This window comes from Oncorhynchus mykiss, chromosome 27, assembly GCF_013265735.2.
Source record: "Oncorhynchus mykiss isolate Arlee chromosome 27, USDA_OmykA_1.1, whole genome shotgun sequence".
In the NCBI taxonomy this organism is placed as follows: Eukaryota; Metazoa; Chordata; class Actinopteri; order Salmoniformes; family Salmonidae; genus Oncorhynchus; species Oncorhynchus mykiss.
In genome coordinates, this window is record NC_048591.1 from 43,905,595 (window position 1) to 43,924,965 (window position 19,371).

At 47.7% G+C, this 19,371-nt stretch overlaps 1 protein-coding gene across 3 annotated transcripts in view; it reads left to right on the forward strand.

Annotated features, from left to right (window-relative positions):
• The window catches only part of LOC110508084 (T-lymphoma invasion and metastasis-inducing protein 1), a 196,460-nt gene that overhangs the window by 32,469 nt on the left and 144,620 nt on the right, over positions 1–19,371 (forward strand). The window contains exon 1 of one of the 3 annotated variants that reach the window (XM_036965731.1): positions 11,627–11,837. The exons of the other annotated variants lie outside the window; for them this stretch is intronic. The gene's annotated coding sequence lies outside the window, so the exon portion shown is untranslated. Of the gene's footprint in view, positions 1–11,626; positions 11,838–19,371 lie in introns of those variants that run through there. 3 annotated transcript variants of the gene reach the window in all.

A 19,371-nucleotide genomic window follows, 5' to 3' on the forward strand; every position in this document is an offset into this window, starting at 1 on the left:
CTCTCTCTCTCTTCTCGCTCCCTCTCTCTCTCTCTTCTCGCTCCCTCTCTCTCTCTCCTCGCTCCCTCTCTCTCTCTCCTCGCTCCCTCTCTCTCTCTCCTCGCTCCCTCTCTCTCCTCGCTCCCTCTCTCTTCTCGCTCCCTCTCTCTCTCTTCTCGTTCTCTCTCTCTTCTCGCTCCCTCTCTCTCCTCGCTCCCTCTCTCTGCTCCCTCTCCCTCTCCCTCTCTTCTCGCTCCCTCTCTCTCTCTGCTCCCCCCCTCTCTCTCTCTGCTCCCCCCTCTCTCCCCCTCTCTCTCTTCTCGCTCCCTCTCTCTCTCTGCTCCCCCTCTCTCTCTCTCTGCTCCTCTCTCTCTCTCTGCTCCCCCCTCTCTCCCCCTCTCTCTCTTCTCGCTCCCTCTCTCTCTCTGCTCCCCTCTCCCTCTCTGCTCCCCTCTCTCTCTCTCTCTCTCTCTCTCTGCTCCCCTCTCTCTCTCTCTCTCTGCTCCCCTCTCTCCCTCTCTCTCTCTCTGCTCCCCCCCCCCCTCTCTCTCTCTCTCTGCTCCCCCTCTCTCCTGTAGGTCTCAATTCAAGGGGCTTTATTGGCATGGGAAACACATTAACATTGCCAAAGCAAGTAAAATGGTTATTAAACCAAAGGGAAATAAACAACAGTAAACTTTTTAATTTAACTAGGCAAGTCGGTTAAGAACAAATTCTTATTTTCAATGACTGCCTAGGAACAGTGGGTTAACTGCCACAACAGATTTTTACCTTGTCAGCTCGGCGATTTGATCTTGCAACCTTTCGGTTACTAGTCCAACACACTAACCACTAGGCTACGCTGCCGCCCCTATTACATTACAGTCGTGGCCAAAAGTTTTGAGAATTACACAAATATTAATATTCACAAAGTCTGCTGCCTCAGTTTGTATGATGGCAATTTGCATATACTCCAGAATGTTATAAAGATTGATCAATTAATCAATTAATTTGCAAATGAACTGAATAACCCTAACCCTAACCCTAACCCTAACCCCCAAAAAACATTTCCACTGCATTTCAGCCCTGCCACAAAAGGATCAGCTGACATGTCAGTGAGGTGTGAGTGTTGACGAGGACAAGGCTGGAGATCACTCTGTCATGCTGGTTGAGTTTGAATAACAGACTGGAAGCTGAAAAAGGACGGTGGTGCTTTTGGAGTCATTGTTCTTCCTCTGTCAACCATGGTTTCCTGCAAGGAAACACGTGCCATCATCATTGCTTTGCACAAAACGGGCTTCACAGGCAAGGATATTGCTGCCAGTAAGATTGCACCTAAATCAACCATCAAGAATTTCAAGGAGAATGGTTCAATTGTTGTGAAGCAGGCTTCAGGGTGCCCAAGAAAGTCCAGGAAGCACCAGGACCGTCTCCTAAAGTTGATTCAGCTGCGGGATCGGGGCACCACCAGTACAGAGCTTGATCAGGAATGGCAGCAGGCAGGTGTGAGTGCAGCAGGCAGGTGTGAGTCCATCTGCACACACAGTGAGGCGAAGACTTTTGGAGGATGGCCTGGTGTCAAGAAGGGCAGCAAAGAAGCCACTTCTCTCCAGGAAAAACATCAAGGACAGACTGATATTCTGCAAAAGGTACAGGGATTGGACTGCTAAGGACTGGGGTAAAGTCATTTTCTCTGATGAATACCCTTTCTGATTGTTTGGGGCATCTGGAAAAAAGCTTGTCCAGAGAAGACAAAGTGAGCGCCACCATCAGTCCTGTGTCATGCCAACAGTAAAGCATCCTGAGACCATTCATGTGTGGGGTTGCTTCTCAGCCAAGGGAGTGGGCTCACTCACAATTTTGCCTAAGAACACAGCTATGAATAAAGAATGGTACCAACACATCCTCTGAGAGAAACTTCTCCCAGCCATCCAGGAACAGTTTGGTGATGAACAATGCCTTTTCCAGCATGATGGAGCACCTTGCCATAAGGCAAAAGTAATAACTAAGTGGCTCCGGGAACAAAACATCGAAATTTTGGGTCCATGGCCAGGAAACTCCCCAGACCTTAATCCCATTGAGAACTTGTGGTCAATCCTCAAGAGGCGGGTGGACAAACAAAACCCCACAAATTCTGACAAACTCCAAGCATTGATTATGCAAGAATGGGCTGCCATCAGTCAGGATGTGGCCCAGAAGTTAATTGACAGCATGCCAGGGCGGATTGCAGAGGTCTTGAAAAAGAAGGGTCAACACTGCAAATATTGACTCTTTGCATCAACTTCATATAATTGTCAATAAAAGCCTTTGACACTTATGAAATGCTTGTAATTATACCTCAGTATTCCATAGTAACATCTGACAAAAATATCTAAAGACACTGAGGCAGCAAACTTTGTGACACAAATATAAATGTTCATTCCCAAAACGTTTGGCCACAAAAGTTTCTAAATAATGAAGACATTTCAAATGTCATTTATGTCTATATACAGTGTTGTAACAATGTGCACATAGTTACAGTACAAAAGCCAAAATAAATAAACCTTAATATAGGTTGTATTTACAATGTGTGTGGTTCTACTGGTTGACCCTTTTCTTGTGGCAACAGGTCACACATCTTGCTGCTGTGGTGGCACACTGTGGTATTTCACCTAATAGATAATATGGGAGTTTATCAAAATTTTGGATTTGTTTAAAAAAAAATGTTTTGGGGTCTCTGTAATCTGAGGGAAATGTGTTTCTCTAATAGGGTCATACATTTTAATAGGAGTTCAGGAAGTGCAGCTCTCTCTCTGTCTACTTGACCTCTCTCCTCTCTGGTGACATTTATATATTTATATTGACATTTGCCCTCATTGATGTCATTAGTATCAGCATCATGGATGACCTCCGTGCAGAGCAGGATATGCCTGTCTCTAACATAGGGGCCATACCTCCGTGCAGAGCAGGATCTGCCTCTAACATAGGGGCCATACCTCCGTGCAGAGCAGGGTCTGCCTGTCTCTAACATAGGGGCCATACCTCCGTGCAGAGCAGGGTCTGTCTGTCTCTAACATAGGGGCCATACCTCCGTGCAGAGCAGGGTCTGTCTGTCTCTAACATAGGGGCCATACCTCCGTGCAGAGCAGGGTCTGTCTCTAACATAGGGGCCATACCTCCGTGCAGAGCAGGGTCTGTCTGTCTCTAACATAGGGGCCATACCTCCGTGCAGAGCAGGGTCTGTCTGTCTCTAACATAGGGGCCCTACCTCCGTGCAGAACAGGATCTGTCTGTCTCTAACATAGGGGCCATACCTCCGTGCAGAGCAGCGTCTGTCTCTAACATAGAGGCCAAAGCTCCGTGCAGAGCAGGGTCTGTCTGTCTCTAACATATGGGCCATACCTCCGTGCAGAGCAGGGTCTGTCTGTCTCTAACATAGGGGCCATACCTCCGTGCAGAGCAGCGTCTGTCTCTAACATAGAGGCCATACCTCCGTGCAGAGCAGGGTCTGTCTCTAACATAGGGGCCATACCTCCGTGCAGAGCAGGGTCTGTCTGTCTCTAACATAGGGGCCATACCTCCGTGCAGAGCAGGGTCTGTCTGTCTCTAACATAGGGGCCATACCTCCGTGCAGAGCAGCGTCTGTCTCTAACATAGAGGCCATACCTCCGTGCAGAGCAGGGTCTGTCTGTCTCTAACATAGGGGCCATACCTCCGTGCAGAGCAGGGTCTGTCTGTTTCTAACATAGGGGCCATACCTCCGTGCAGAGCAGGGTCTATCTGTCTCTAACATAGGGGCCATACCTCCGTGCAGAGCAGCGTCTGTCTCTAACATAGAGGCCATACCTCCATGCAGAGCAGGGTCTGTCTGTCTCTAACATAGAGGCCATACCTCCGTGCAGAGCAGGGTCTGTCTGTCTCTAACATAGGGGCCCTACCTCCGTGCAGAACAGGGTCTGTCTGTTTCTAACATAGGGGCCATACCTCCGTGCAGAGCAGGGTCTGTCTGTCTCTAACATAGGGGCCATACCTCCGTGCAGAGCAGGGTCTGTCTCTTACATAGAGGCCATACCTCCGTGCAGAGCAGGGTCTGTCTGTCTCTAACATAGGGGCCATACCTCCGTGCAGAGCAGGGTCTGTCTGTCTCTAACATAGGGGCCATACCTCCTTGCAGAGCAGCGTCTGTCTCTAACATAGAGGCCATACCTCCGTGCAGAGCAGGGTCTGTCTGTCTCTAACATAGAGGCCATACCTCCGTGCAGAGCAGGGTCTGTCTGTCTCTAACATAGGGGCCCTACCTCCGTGCAGAACAGGATCTGTCTGTTTCTAACATAGGGGCCATACCTCCGTGCAGAGCAGGGTCTGTCTGTCTCTAACATAGGGGCCATACCTCCGTGCAGAGCAGGGTCTGTCTCTTACATAGAGGCCATACCTCCGTGCAGAGCAGGGTCTGTCTGTCTCTAACATAGGGGCCATACCTCCGTGCAGAGCAGGGTCTGTCTGTCTCTAACATAGGGGCCATACCTCCGTGCAGAGCAGGGTCTGTCTGTCTCTAATATAGGGGCCATACCTCCGTGCAGAGCAGGGTCTGTCTCTTACATAGAGGCCATACCTCCTCTTGAAGGTTGTGTAATCAGTACAACCTTCAAAAAAGTACTTTACACACATCATAGCTGTCCATTACAATCTTTGTAATAATTGGAATACATTATTTGTCACCAGTACTTGAAAACATGAATAAAACTAAATGCATTATGATACATACATACATACATACATACATGCTTACATACATTGGGGAGGACAAGTATTTGATACACTGCCGATTTTGCAGGTTTTCCTACTTACAAAGCATGTAGAGGTCTGTAATTTTTATCATAGGTACACTTCAACTGTGAGAGATGGAATCTTAAAACAAAAATCCAGAAAATCACATTGTATGATTTTTAAGTAATTCATTTGCATTTTATTGCATGACATAAGTATTTGATACATCAGAAAAGCAGAACTTAATATTTGGTACAGAAACCTTTGTTTGCAATTACAGAGATCATACGTTTCCTGTAGTTCTTGGCCAGGTTTGCACACACTGCAGCAGGGATTTTGGCCCACACTCCTCCATACAGACCTTCTCCAGATCCTTCAGGTTTCGGGGCTGTCGCTGGGCAATATGGACTTTCAGCAGGTTATCAAATACTTGTTCTCCCCACTGCACATACAGTTGAAGTCAGAAGTTTATATACACTGAGGTTGGAGTCATTAAAACTAGTTTTTCAACCACTCCACACATTTCTTGTTAACAAACTATAGTTTTGGCAAGTCGGTTAGGACATCTATTTTGTGTATGACACAAGTAATTTATCCAACAATTGTTTAATATAATTCACTGTGTCACAATTCCAGTGAGTCAAAAGTTTACATACACTAAGTTGACTGTGGCTTTAAACAGCCTGGAACATTCCAGAAAATGAAGCTTCTGGTAGGCTAATTGACATCATTTGAGTAAATAGGAGGTGGACCTGTGGATGTATTTCAAGGCCTACGTTCAAACTCAGTGCCTCTTTGCTTGACATTATAGGAAAATCAAAAGAAATCAGCCAAGATCGCAGGAAAAAAAATTGTAGACCTCTACAAGTCTGGTTCATCCTTGGGAGCTATTTCCAAACGCCTGAAGGTACCTCGTTCATCTGTACAAACAATAGTACGCAAGTATAAACACCATGGGACCACGCAGCCTTCATACCGCTCAGGAAGGAGATGTGTTCTGTCTCCTAGAGATGAACGTACTTTGGTGTGAAAAGTGTGAATCAATCCCAGAACAACAGCAAAGGACACTGTGAAGATGCTGGAGGAAACCGGTACAAAAGTATCTATATCCACAGTAAAACGAGTCCTATATCGACATAACCTGAAAGTCCGCTCAGCAAGGAAGAAGCCACTGCTCCAAAACCGCCATAAAAAAGCCAGACTACGGTTTGCAACTGTACATGGGGACAAAGATCATACTTTTTGGAGAAATGTCCTCTGGTCTGAGGAAACAATAATAGAATTGTTTAGCCATAATGACCATCGTTATGTTTGGAGGAGAAAGGCGGCGGCTTGCAAGCTGAAGAACACCATCCCAACCGTGAAGCACAGGGGTGGCAGCATCATGTTGTGGGGGGTGCTTTGCTGCAGGAGGGACTGGTGAACTTCACAAAATAGATAGATGGCATCATGAGGTAGGAAAATTATGTGTATATATTGAAGCAAATGGGTCTTCCAAATGGACAATGACCCCAAGCATACTTCCAAAGTTGTGGCAAAATGGCTTAAGGACAACAAAGTCCAGGTATTGGAGTGGCCATCACAAAGCCCTGACCTCAATCCCATAGAAAATGTGTGGGCAGAACTGAAAAAGCGTGTGCGAGCAAGGAGGTCTACAAACCTGACTCAGTTACACCAGCTCTGTCAGGAGGAATGGGACAAAATCATCCAGTTTATTGTGGGAAGCTTGTGGAAGGCTACCTGAAATGTTTGACCCGAGTTAAACAATTTAAAGTTATTGATACCAAATAATAATTGAGTGTATGTAACTACTGACCGACTGAGAATGTGATGAAAGAAATAAAAGCTGAACTAAATAATTCTCTACTATTATTCTGACATTTCACATTCTTAAAATAAAGTGGTGATCCTAACTGACCTAAAACAGGGAATTTTTACTAGGATTAAATGTCAGGAATTATGAAAAACTGGGTTTAAATGTATTTGACCAAGGTGTATGTAAACTTCAGACTTCAACTGTATATAGCTGTGTTATGTTCTGCTTCCTGTATATAGATAGCCGTGTTATTTTCTGCATCCTGTATATAGATAGCCATGTTATTTTCTACTTCCTGTATATAGATAGCCGTGTTATGTTCTACTTCCTGTATATAGATAGCCATGTTATTTTCTACTTCCTGTATATAGATAGCCGTGTTATGTTCTACCCCCTGTATATAGATAGCCATGTTATTTTCTGCATCCTGTATATAGATAGCCATGTTATTTTCTACTTCCTGTATATAGATAGCCGTGTTATGTTCTACTTCCTGTATATAGATAGCCATGTTATGTTTTACTTCCTGTTCATTACTGGTCCAACGTCTTAGAACACCTACTCATTCAAGGGTTTTTCTTTATTTTTTACTATTTTCTACATTGTAGAACAATTGTGAAGACATCAAAACTATGAAATAACACACATGGAATCATGTAGTAACTAAACTCCTACTTATTAGGACCTGATAGTGAACTAGCTGAGATAGCTGATTGCGCTGCTATATTTAGTTAGAGTGGTTATTGTGGGAGAGGGGAGAGGAGACCAGGGCCCAAAAGGGAGGAGACCAGGGCCCGAAAGGGAGGGGAGAGGAGACCAGGGCCCAAAAGGGAGGAGACCAGGGCCCATAGGGAGGAGACCAGGGCCCAAAAGGGAGGGGAGAGGAGACCAGGGCCCAAAAGAGAGGGGAGAGGAGACCAGGGCCCAAAAGGGAGGGGAGAGGAGACCAGGGCCCAAAAGGGAGGGGAGAGGAGACCAGGGCCCATAGGGAGGGGAGAGGAGACCAGGGCCCAAAAGGGAGGGGAGAGGAGACCAGGGCCCAAAAGGGAGGGGAGAGGAGACCAGGGCCCAAAAGGGAGGGGAGAGGAGACCAGGGCCCAAAAGGGAGGGGAGAGGAGACCAGGGCCCAAAAGGGAGGGGAGAGGAGACCAGGGCCCAAAAGGGAGGGGAGGGGAGACCAGGGCCCAAAAGGGAGGGGAGGGGAGACCAGGGCCCATAGGGAGGAGACCAGGGCCCAAAAGGGATGGGAGAGGAGACCAGGGCCCAAAAGGGAGGGGAGGGGAGACCAGGGCCCATAGGGAGGAGACCAGGGCCCATAGGGAGGAGACCAGGGCCCAAAAGGGAGACCAGGGCCCAAAAGGGAGGAGACCAGGGCCCAAAAGGGAGGGGAGAGGAGACCAGGGCCCATAGGGAGGAGACCAGGGCCCATAGGGACGAGACCAGGGCCCATAGGGAGGAGACCAGGGCCCAAAAGGGAGGGGAGAGGAGACCAGGGCCCAAAAGGGAGGGGAGAGGAGACCAGGGCCCATAGGGAGGAGACCAGGGCCCAAAAGGGAGAGGAGACCAGGGCCCATAGGGAGGGGAGAGGATACCAGGGCCCATAGGGAGGGGAGAGGAGACCAGGGCCCATAGGGTGGAGACCAGGGCCCAAAAGGGAGAGGAGACCAGGGCCCATAGGGAGGGGAGAGGAGACCAGGGCCCATAGGGAGGGGAGAGGAGACCAGGGCCCATAGGGTGGAGACCAGGGCCCAAAGGGGAGGGGAGGGGAGACCAGGGCCCATAGGGAGGGGAGAGGAGACCAGGGCCCAAAAGGTAGTAGACCAGGGCCCATAGGGAGGAGACCAGGGCCCGAAAGGGAGGGGAGAGGAGACCAGGGCCCGAAAGGGAGGGGAGAGGAGACCAGGGCCCAAAAGGGAGGAGACCAGGGCCCATAGGGAGGAGACCAGGGCCCAAAAGGGAGGGGAGAGGAGACCAGGGCCCAAAAGGGAGGGGAGAGGAGACCAGGGCCCATAGGGAGGGGAGAGGAGACCAGGGCCCAAAAGGGAGAAGACCAGGGCCCAAAAGGGAAGAGACCAGGGCCCATAGGGAGGAGACCAGGGCCCAAAAGGGAGGGGAGAGGAGACCAGGGCCCATAGGGAGGGGAGAGGAGACCAGGGCCCAAAAGGTAGGATACCAGGGCCCATAGGGAGGAGACCAGGGCCCAAAAGGGAGGGGAGAGGAGACCAGGGCCCATAGGGAGGGGAGAGGAGACCAGGGCCCATAGGGAAGGGGAGAGGAGACCAGGGCCCAAAAGGGAGAAGACCAGGGCCCAAAAGGGAAGAGACCAGGGCCAATAGGGAGGAGACCAGGGCCCAAAAGGGAGGGGAGGAGAGAGGAGACCAGGGCCCATAGGGAGGGGAGAGGAGACCAGGGCCCAAAAGGGAGGAGACCAGGGCCCAAAAGGGAGGGGAGAGGAGACCAGGGCCCTGGCCAAAAGTATTGCACTATTTAGGAAAAAGGGTGTGATGAGGGGCACAATCAAAATGTAGCGGTTGAGTTTAAGGTTGGGGTCAGCACCTAAACACGCAGATCTCTCTGACAGGACGCCAGCTCAGCCTAACCACAGCACAGTAATCACAGAGTCTAGACATAAACAGCACTTCTCCTCAACTTACTGTGTCTGCGACCTGTATGATACCTTACGTCCTATGGGCTCTGGTCAAATGTGTTGCACTATATAGGGAATAAGGTGCCATATGAGATCAAATCTGAACTGCCTTCAGTCAGACAGACAGAGAGGGAGAACAGGCTTTCTTTGCTTGTGAGCGAGGGAGGGAGGGAGGGAGGGAGGGAGGGAGGGAGAGGGAGCTGCTGTGCTGTTTGGTTATCAGGAAGGAGTCTGTTCCCCAGTATAACCCCAGGGCTTGTTTCAGTGTTGGTATGTATGCAAACACTGCTTCTAGAAACACGTGATGTTGCCTTGGCTGGCTGGTTGACTGGCTGGTTGACTGGCTGGCTGGTTGACTGGCCGTCTGACTGGTTGGCCGTCTGACTGGCTGACTGGCCATCTGACTGGTTGACTGGCTGACTGGCCATCTGACTGGTTGACTGGCTGACTGGCCATCTGACTGGTTGACTGGCTGGCTGGCTGGTTGAAAGGGATGTTTTCTGTAACATAGGATAGCCGTCTCTCCTCCCCTGGACCCTCTGCAGTTCATCTCAAAACGAATCACCTCTCCTCTGATGTCGTGGCAGCCTGATGACATCACCAGTGCTATGACATCACGCTTCAGTCTTTCATTCTCTCAGTTTTATTTTGGAGCAGAACGGACCAAATTTGAAGACACACACACACACACCTCTCTCCCATTGGGCATAAATGTCAGTTCAACATCTAGATTTGGTTGAGTTGTCAACAAATAATGTCACCATGTCATCGGATTTAGGTTCAAAGTTGGGTGAAAAAAAATAGTTTAATTCCCTTATGTAGATTTACGTTTTTCAAATCCAATCAGTTGTCCACGTTGTATTCAATGTCATCACTTTACATTTTCTGGTTGAAATCCCTTTGAAACAACGTTGATTCAACCAGTTTGTGCCTCTGTTTCTCTGTCTCTGTCTGTCTGTCTCTCTCTCTGTCTCTCTCTGTCTGTCTCTCTCTCTGTCTCTGTCTGTCTGTCTCTCTCTCTGTCTCTGTCTGTCTGTCTCTCTCTCTGTCTCTGTCTGTCTGTCTCTCTCTCTGTCTCTCTCTGTCTGTCTCTCTCTCTGTCTCTGTCTGTCTGTCTCTCTCTCTGTCTCTGTCTGTCTGTCTCTCTCTCTGTCTCTCTCTGTCTGTCTCTCTCTCTGTCTCTGTCTGTCTGTCTCTCTCTCTGTCTCTGTCTGTCTGTCTCTCTCTCTGTCTCTGTCTGTCTGTCTCTCTCTCTGTCTCTGTCTGTCTGTCTCTCTGTCTCTCTGTCTGTCTCTCTATCTCTGTCTCTCTGTCTCTCTCTCTCTGTCTGTCTCTGTCTCTCTGTCTCTCTCTCTCTGTGTCTGTCTCTCTCTGTCTCTCTCTCTCTCTGTCTCTCTCTGTCTCTCTCTCTGTGTGTCTGTCTCTCTCTCTGTCTCTGTGTCTCTCTCTCTCTCTCTGTCTATCTCGCTCTCTGTCTGTCTGTCTGTCTGTCTGTCTGTCTGTCTGTCTGTCTGTCTCTCTCTCTCTGTCTCTCTCTCTGTCTCTCTCTCTCTCTCTGTCTGTCTGTCTGTCTGTCTGTCTGTCTGTCTGTCTGTCTGTCTGTCTGTCTGTCTGTCTGTCTGTCTGTCTCTCGCTCTCTCTGTCTCTCTGTGTCTGTATCTCTGTGTCTGTCTCTTTCTGTCTCTGTGTCTTTTGATGAGATGAGAACACGTTCTCTGCGTTTCATTTTATGTTATTACAAACCTCAATCTTAATCACAGACCAGCTGAGATATCTTTTTACCTACACGCACTCTTTCATTCTGGAGCCAAACGATCTGATGTTTATGTTCGGTAATCATTCTGAGAGAGACTTGTTTGATTAGATAGATTAATCATATATCCTTCAACTTGTGCATAATTCAATATTCTAGGAGCTCTGTGTCTGTATCGTTGGGCTAGGTTGTATCTGAGAAGGGTGTGTAGTGAGCTCTGTGTCTGTATCGTTGGGCTAGGCTGTATCTGAGAAGGGTGTGTAGTGAGCTCTGTGTCTGTATCGTTGGGCCAGGCTGTATCTGAGAAGGGTGTGTAGTGAGCTCTGTGACTGACTATTGTTGGGCTAGGTTGTATTTGAGAGGGGAGTGTAGTGAACATGTTAAGGACGAAGGGGTGTGGTAGATTTAGGAGTGTAAATTTGATGCTTCCCACAAGAGCAATTAACAAGGAGACAGGGGAGGTCTGGGGGGAGAAATGGGGGAGGCAGGAGGATTTAGAAGAAGGTAATAGACGTCCCGGCTGGCACAGCAGTCACTTTTCAGCCTTGGGGGGGGGGGGGGGGGGGGGGGGGATCAGGGAGGGAGGGAAGGATCAGAGCGTGAGCAAGGAGAAGGAGGGAGGGGTTTTCACAAACAGCCACACCCCCTCCCTCCTCTCCTGCTCTAGTCTATCCCTCAGTTCCTCAAATTCAAATTAGCCTGGCAGGCAGCACACACACGGCACGCAGCAGACAGACAGTCAGTCACACTATACCCACTCCGTCTTCACTTCGTCTTCACTCCGTACAGTTGAAAGAGGAGTGGATTCTGGAGCGTGAAAATGTCTGCAGTGATGTGGGGAGTTGTCTGAATTTTGATCCGTCTGTCTTAGGAGAGAATGGTGGAGGAAGCTGTCTCGTTATACACCTCTCAGCAAGGTAAGGTAACGCATTGTCATTTGCTACAGGGGATGTGTGTGTATGTGTGTGTTTTACAGAGTGTTAGACACTGCCTGCTACACTGTCTGTGTGCCTGAGATATCAGCAGAAGCAAATGGCTCCTTGGCTTTAAATCCTTTTCCCTCCTAAAGGAGGTGTGAAGAAACCACATCAGAGATATTCTACGTTTCTGAGGTCTCGTCTCTTTTCACAACTAAGCAAACAGATGTACATTTTTTCACTATGTTGCTGGTATTCTCATTTTTTCACAATACTATAAAATGTACTTGTGGTAGTAGCTACATGTAAAAGTTAGCATGAGGGACTGACCAGTCTGTTGACGATGTGAGGCAAGCCCACTTCCTGTGGGTCATGTGATGTCATAGGGTTCTAGTACATTTGGGGAGTGGGATTATCCAATCGGCCTAGGGAGGTTTGTTGTGACGCTGGGTATTTTTAACCTGTGTTTCTGGTGACAACTTTTTTTTTTAACTACAACTACATGCAAAAAAGGGTCTATTGTCTTGCTCCCCATTTCAATGTGAGGCAGCAACAATACAGTCATCCAGCCAACAGCCGTCTGCTGTGTTGTCATGACAAAAGCGGTGGTGGTGGTATCGTGGAGCTGAGAAAAGAGAGCGATTTTTGATGAAAATGCAAATAGGATAGCAGAGCTGCTACTGGTCAAAGTCGAGGGGGATTTGTCCCAAATGGCACACTATTCAGTATGCGGTGCACTACTTTTTGACCAGAGCCCTACGGAGAATAGGGATCCATTTTGGATGCAACCAAGGAGAATCCCCAGTGCATATCTTGGAAAAGGGGAGGGCCGAAGGACTGTAGGTTTGTTTAATCTGAATCTATTTAAACCCAGGCTGCTTGCCGCTGTGTCTTTGTGCTGAAGGAAGCCTGGAGAAGGGTGAGAATGGGTCATCTGCTGCCTGTCGTAGTTATGGCGATGCGGTTTTAACAACCCATCATCCTAGAATTTAGCAGGACACAAGGTCAGGGTAACAGGCCCCTGGTTTTAATGCTCGGGTACGAGGACGAGCTGAGAAGAGTGCTTTTTAGCTCCTCTGATATTCCTTGATAAGAGTGAAACAATTTTAGAGAGAGGAGAGAGTTTGTGTACATGGAAGACAGAACACCACTATTTTAAAGGGAGCAGGCCTCCTGAGTTTGAAGACAGAACACCACTATTTTAAAGGGAGCAGGCCTCCTGAGTTTGAAGACAGAACACCACTATTTTAAAGGGAGCCTCCTGAGTTTGAAGACAGAACACCACTATTTTAAAGGGAGCCTCCTGAGTTTGAAGACAGAACACCACTATTTTAAAGGGAGCAGGCCTCCTGAGTTTGTGTACATTGAATTCAATCACAATGATTCCCCTTGAGAAAGTAACACTTTCTTTAAACGCAGCTTGATTCGCAAAGGATGTGTCCCAAATAACAACCCATTCCCTAGACCGGTGCTCCCTAGACCGGTGCTCCCTAGACCGGTATACCAGCGCTCCCTAGACCGGTATACCAGCGCTCCCTAGACCGGTAGACCGGCGCTCCCTAGACCGGTAGACCGGTGCTCCCTAGACCGGTAGACCGGTGCTCCCTAGACCGGTATACCGGTGCTCCCTAGACCGGTATACCGGTGCTCCCTAGACCGGTGCTCCCTATACCGGTATACCGGTGATCCCTATACCGGTATACCGGTGATCCCTAGACCGGTATACCGGTGCTCCCTAGATCGGTGCTCCCGATACCGGTAGACCGGTGCTCCCTAGAATGGTGCTCCCTAGACCGGTGCTCCCTAGACCGGTAGACCGATGCTCCCTAGACCGGTAGACCGGTGCTCCCTAGACCGGTATACCAGCGCTCCCTAGACCGGTGCTTGTTTTATGTATGTTCATGTGATATCTGAGTGTCTAACATTACAACAGAATCTATGGGCTGACATGGGCTAGTTGATCTGGACATTTCTGACAAGTTATAAATAGCTCTAATAAGAAAATTACTGCTGAAGCACTACCAGGTGTCCAAAGTGCACCTTGTGCATTCTACAATGAGTACACTGAAAAGTCAGGAGTACACTGAAACGTCAGGAGTACACTGAAACGTCAGGAGTACACTGAAACGTCAGGAGTACACTGAAACGTCAGGAGTACACTGAAACGTCAGCGAGTACACTGAAACGTCAGCGAGTACACTGAAACGTCAGCGAGTACACTGAAACGTCAGCGAGTACACTGAAACGTCAGCGAGTACACTGAAACGTCAGCGAGTACACTGAAACGTCAGCGAGTACACTGAAACGTCAGCGAGTACACTGAAACGTCAGCGAGTACACTGAAACGTCAGGGAGTACACTGAAACGTCAGGGAGTACACTGAAACGTCAGGGAGTACACTGAAACGTCAGGGAGTACACAAACTTCGGTACTTTTTCGATTATAGAACACAAAAAACGGTCCGGTACTAGAATTTGTTACTTACATTCTGCCAAATGTGTCCCATGTCATATCGATTGAGGGGATCCAGTCTGTCTAGTAATTTGTCTGAATCTTCTCTAGGGGGCAGTAGTAAGCTAGCCAGGCTACTTGTCTTCTCTAGGGGGCAGTAGTAAGCTAGCCAGGCTACTTGTCTTCTCTAGGGGGCGGTAGTAAGTTAGCCAGGCTACTTGTCTTCTCAAGGGGGCAGTAGAAAGCTAGCCAGGCTACTTGTCTTCTCTCGGGTACAGTAGTAAGCTAGCCAGGCTACTTGTCTTCTCTAGGGGGCGGTAGTAAGCTAGCCAGGCTACTTGTCTTCTCTCCGGGGCAGTAGTCAGCTAGCCAGGTTACTTGTCTATGTAGATGACACAGCCCGAGCCACATTTGATAAGCAAGTGAGAGGAGAGAGAATGCCGACAGCATGGCTTCTTCTAAGGAAAACATCATACCTCCACTCCCGCAGCTTGTTGACAACTGGCTCCAGAAGAAAACTGTGGGAGTAATTTGTTTACAAAGCAGATGAGGGCCAGCCCACCAAAACAACTAAGCAACAGGTGTTATAAAGCAGTGCCAAATGGGAAGGGAGGTTTAGTTCCAAAACAACAAACTATTTCCCACATTACATTGGAACGGTATTCTACTAGCTACTAAATTCAATATTTTTTTGTTGTTGTTGTGATAATGACATGAACATATTCAGCATGACATTCATGTGAACATTATAATATGATTACAACTCAAAAGTAAATGTCAAATGTGCTCAATTTATCTATGACAACAATACATTTAGACTACTTCCTGTTTCCCTGGGCTTGCTAACAGTAGCCTGCCAGCAGCCCTGGGTGAAGCGTTGCACTCTGGGAGTTGAAATGCACTCTGGGAATCCTAGTATGCTGTGTAAAATCTATTGTATGTGTGGTGTGTAGACTATTGCAATATAGAAGCTTCGGAAATGAGCTTTAATCTTCTTTTGGAACTAAACTAAATTTAGTTAAATTAAAAAAAATTAAATTTAGTTAAAATTAAATGATTTACAGTATATATCAGTGATTGAATAATGAAATGGTTTTGCATCAGGAACATTTTAAGATATCCCTTGTATTATTTACAGTGGTGTTTTATTTGTTAAAGAACTGAACATAAGAAAACATTATGTGTGTTGTTTTTAGTTGGTCAACCAGTTATCAACATCAAACATGCTATGTTTCTCAAATTTAAGCCCAGTGGCTATTCTGTGACTTTAGATAATAATTTCAAACCTTGTTTACATATACGATCACATACAGTGAGCTCAAGGTATTGTGACAGTGACAAATGTTTTGTTGTTTTGGCTCTGTACTCCAGCGTAATCAAAACAAACAGCAAACGAGTCCAAGTTCTTAGAGCCACAAGCTTGATGTAGTCATTGCGCGCTAGGAATATGGGACCAAATACTAAACTTTTGACTACTTTAATTAAGCCATAAGTGATTTGTTCCAATACTTTTGGTCCCCTAAAATAGGGGGACTATGTAGAAAAAGTGCTGTAATTTCTAAACGGTTCACCCGATATGGATGAAAATACCCTCAAATTAAAGCTGACAGTCTGCACTTTAACCAAAGTGCAGGAGTACAGAGCCAAAACAACCAAAGATTTGTCACTGTCTCAATAATTTTGGAGCTCACTGTATATCTCTCCATTATACGTGGGAAGGAATAGATTTCCAAACTTAAATCAATTGGAGATGATTTCTTGGTGTTTTTACAGTCTTATGTCCAACAATTAAAACAACGTGTTTAGGTTCGCCATAACAAATGGGTTGAATACTTATTAACTCAATACATTTCAGCTTTTAATTTGTAAGAATTTCCAAAAACATAATTCCACTTTGACATTATGGTGTATTGCATTGCATTTAGTTTCTGGAGGTGTGTGTGTGTGTGTGTGTGTGTGTGTGTGTGTGTGTGTGTGTGTGTGTGTGTGTGTGTGTGTGATGGGAACCAAAGTTAAACGGTGGGCCTGGAGATCTGATTTGGATCAGTAGACTCTGCAGCATCTTCTTAATAGACCAGATCTGAGCCGCGTAGACCAGATCTGAGCCGCGTAGACCAGATCTGAGCCGCGTAGACCAGATCTGAGCCGCGTAGACCAGATCTGAGCCGCGTAGACCAGATCTGAGCCGCGTAGACCAGATCTGAGCCGCGTAGACCAGATCTGAGCCGCGTAGACCAGATCTGAGCCGCGTAGACCAGATCTGAGCCGCGTAGACCAGATCTGAGCCGCGTAGACCAGATCTGAGCCGCGTAGACCAGATCTGAGCCGCGTAGACCAGATCTGAGCCGCGTAGACCAGATCTGAGCCGCGTAGACCAGATCTGAGCCGCGTAGACCAGATCTGAGCCGCATAGACCAGATCTGAGCCGCGTAGACCAGATCTGAGCCGCGTAGACCAGATCTGAGCCGCGTAGATGCACAGCTGGTACGGTCATATAATTCCGTACTTTTTTAAAGATCCTTTTCTGGAATTTTCTATTTGTACCTTTTTTGATATTGAACTCTGCATAGTTGAGGAAGAGCTGGTCAGTATTTTGCTGTATGTTTTACTTGTTGTATTCATGTTCACGTGACAAATAAACGTTCATTTGATTCGATAAATACATATACTTCTGACTGTCTGAAGAGGACTCTGTCTCTTTCTCCATTGTCCTTTCTCGAAAATCTGCAGTCATATTCGGAAACTTGGCATCTTGACTGTACCAAATGGCACCCTATTCCCTATATATATATATATATATAGGGTGCCATTTGGTACAGTCAAGACGGCAAGTTTCCAAATATGACTGCAGATTTACAGTCACCCATTTAGTGCACTACACTTGACCCCAAGTCGTGCACTATATATATATATATATATATATATATATATATATATATATATATATATATATATATATATATATATATATATATATATATATATATATATATATATATATATATATATATATATATATAGAGATATATATAGAGATATATATAGAGATATATATATATATATATATATATATATATATATATATATATAGATATATATATAGATATATATATATATATATATATATAGATATATATATATATATATATAGATATATATATATATATATATATATATATATAGTGCACAACTTGGGGTCAAGTGTAGTGCACTAAATGGGTGCCATTTGGGACACAGTCTTTGTCACAAAGCTTTCAGACGACTGTCAGATCAGTTTCAATAGATGACGTGCACTCTGTCTGCCCGGGTTCGGCCTGGGTTCGGCTACCTCGACTATCGAGTGTCTTTTTAACAGTTCTATAGGGAACCTTACGTCACCCTCTTAAAATGCATTCAATCTCTTTATTCCCTGCTGAGATTGAGACGAGGGTTTAAATGAATTGGAAGAGTTTCTGTCCCAAATGGCAGTGCTCTCTCTGGTCAAAAGTCGTGCACTGCACGGAGAATAGTGTAGCATTTGGGAAGCAGCCTCTCTCTCTCGGATGTGTTTTTGAGCGTTACATAAAGGAACAACCCAAGCCACACGGAGTAGAGGAGCTTCCAGCTTGATATTGTCGCTCGCTGACCTGGAACACATTTGATCGCTTCGCTGGAAGGAGATTCTAATCACGGCGGGTTAACTGAGAACACATTCTCAATACATCGCTGTTGTTCTTTTAGCTACTGCTAACTGTCCTCGGCGTTGTGTCCAGGCACAAGGATTAGAATGAAGGCTGTAGTTGAGTTGACATTTTAAAGGCCTGGACCAGACAGTCAGGCGAGCCACTAGCTGCCGCATGTAGGATTTAGAATGAAGGCCGTAGCTAAGGGACGTTTTAAAGGCCTTCGACAGACAGGCAGGCAGGTGGACGGACCGATATCTGCCACACGTAGTATTAGAGAGAGAAAGGGTTCAGTCTGTCTTTGTCTTGGCCTCAGCCTGTGGAAGTGTCGCCAATGGTGTCTTTTTCCATATCGGCCTGGGCTGAGGAGATCTTAGTCACGCAAGTGTACATCTAAGATATTTGTGAAAACGAGTCTCTCGATGAATGGGAATGGGGACTAGGGCAGGTCTGGGGGGGGGGGGGGGGGGGGGGGCTGGGAGTAAGGACTAGGCGGGGGGGGGGGGGGGGGGGGGCTGGGAGTAAGGACTAGGCGGGGGGGGGGGCTGGGACAAAAGATAGCTCAATACATAAAGAGCGACATAGTAGGAGAGGGTGAAACAGAGCGACCTACAGACATGGCATTTACAGAGAGATTGAGCTCTAGAGCAAACAACTGACAGGGTTTTTAAACCAAGGGAAAGGAACTGTGATTGGGTAGGAAACAGGAGGAGGTGTGTCTTCTGATTGATGATTGTGGGTGACCGATTGGGGAGTGATGATTTTCAGCTGTAAGGGGAGAAGGAGAGAAAAAAAAACACAGGATACCTGTATCCGTAACACCCCCCCCCCCCCCTACTCCCCATTCCCAGACCCCCCCTAGTCCTCTCTCCCAGCCCCCCCTACTCATTCCCAGACCCCCCCTAGTCCTCTCCCAGCCCCCCCTACTCCCCATTCCCAGACCCCCCCTAGTCCTCTCCCAGCCCCCCCTAGTCCTCACTCCCAGCCCCCCCCTAGTCCTCACTCCCAGCCCCCCCTAGTCCTCACTCCCAGCCCCCTCTAGTCCTCACTCCCAGCCCCCCCTAGTCCTCACTCCCAGCCCCCCCTAGTCCTCACTCCCAGCCCCCCACTAGTCCTCACTCCAAGCCCCCCCTACTCCTCACTCCCAGCCCCCCCTACTCCTCACTCCCAGCCCCCCCTAGTCCTCACTCCCAGCCCCCCCCTAGTCCTCACTCCCAGCCCCCCCTAGTCCTCACTCCCAGCCCCCCCGCCTAGTCCTCACTCCCAGCCCCCCCTACTCCTCACTCCCAGCCCCCCCTACTCCTCACTCCCAGCCCACCCCCTAGTCCTCACTCCCAGCCCCGCCTACTCCTCACTCCCAGCCCCCCCCCCCTAGTCCTCACTCCCAGCCCCCCCCTAGTCCTCACTCCCAGCCCCCCCTA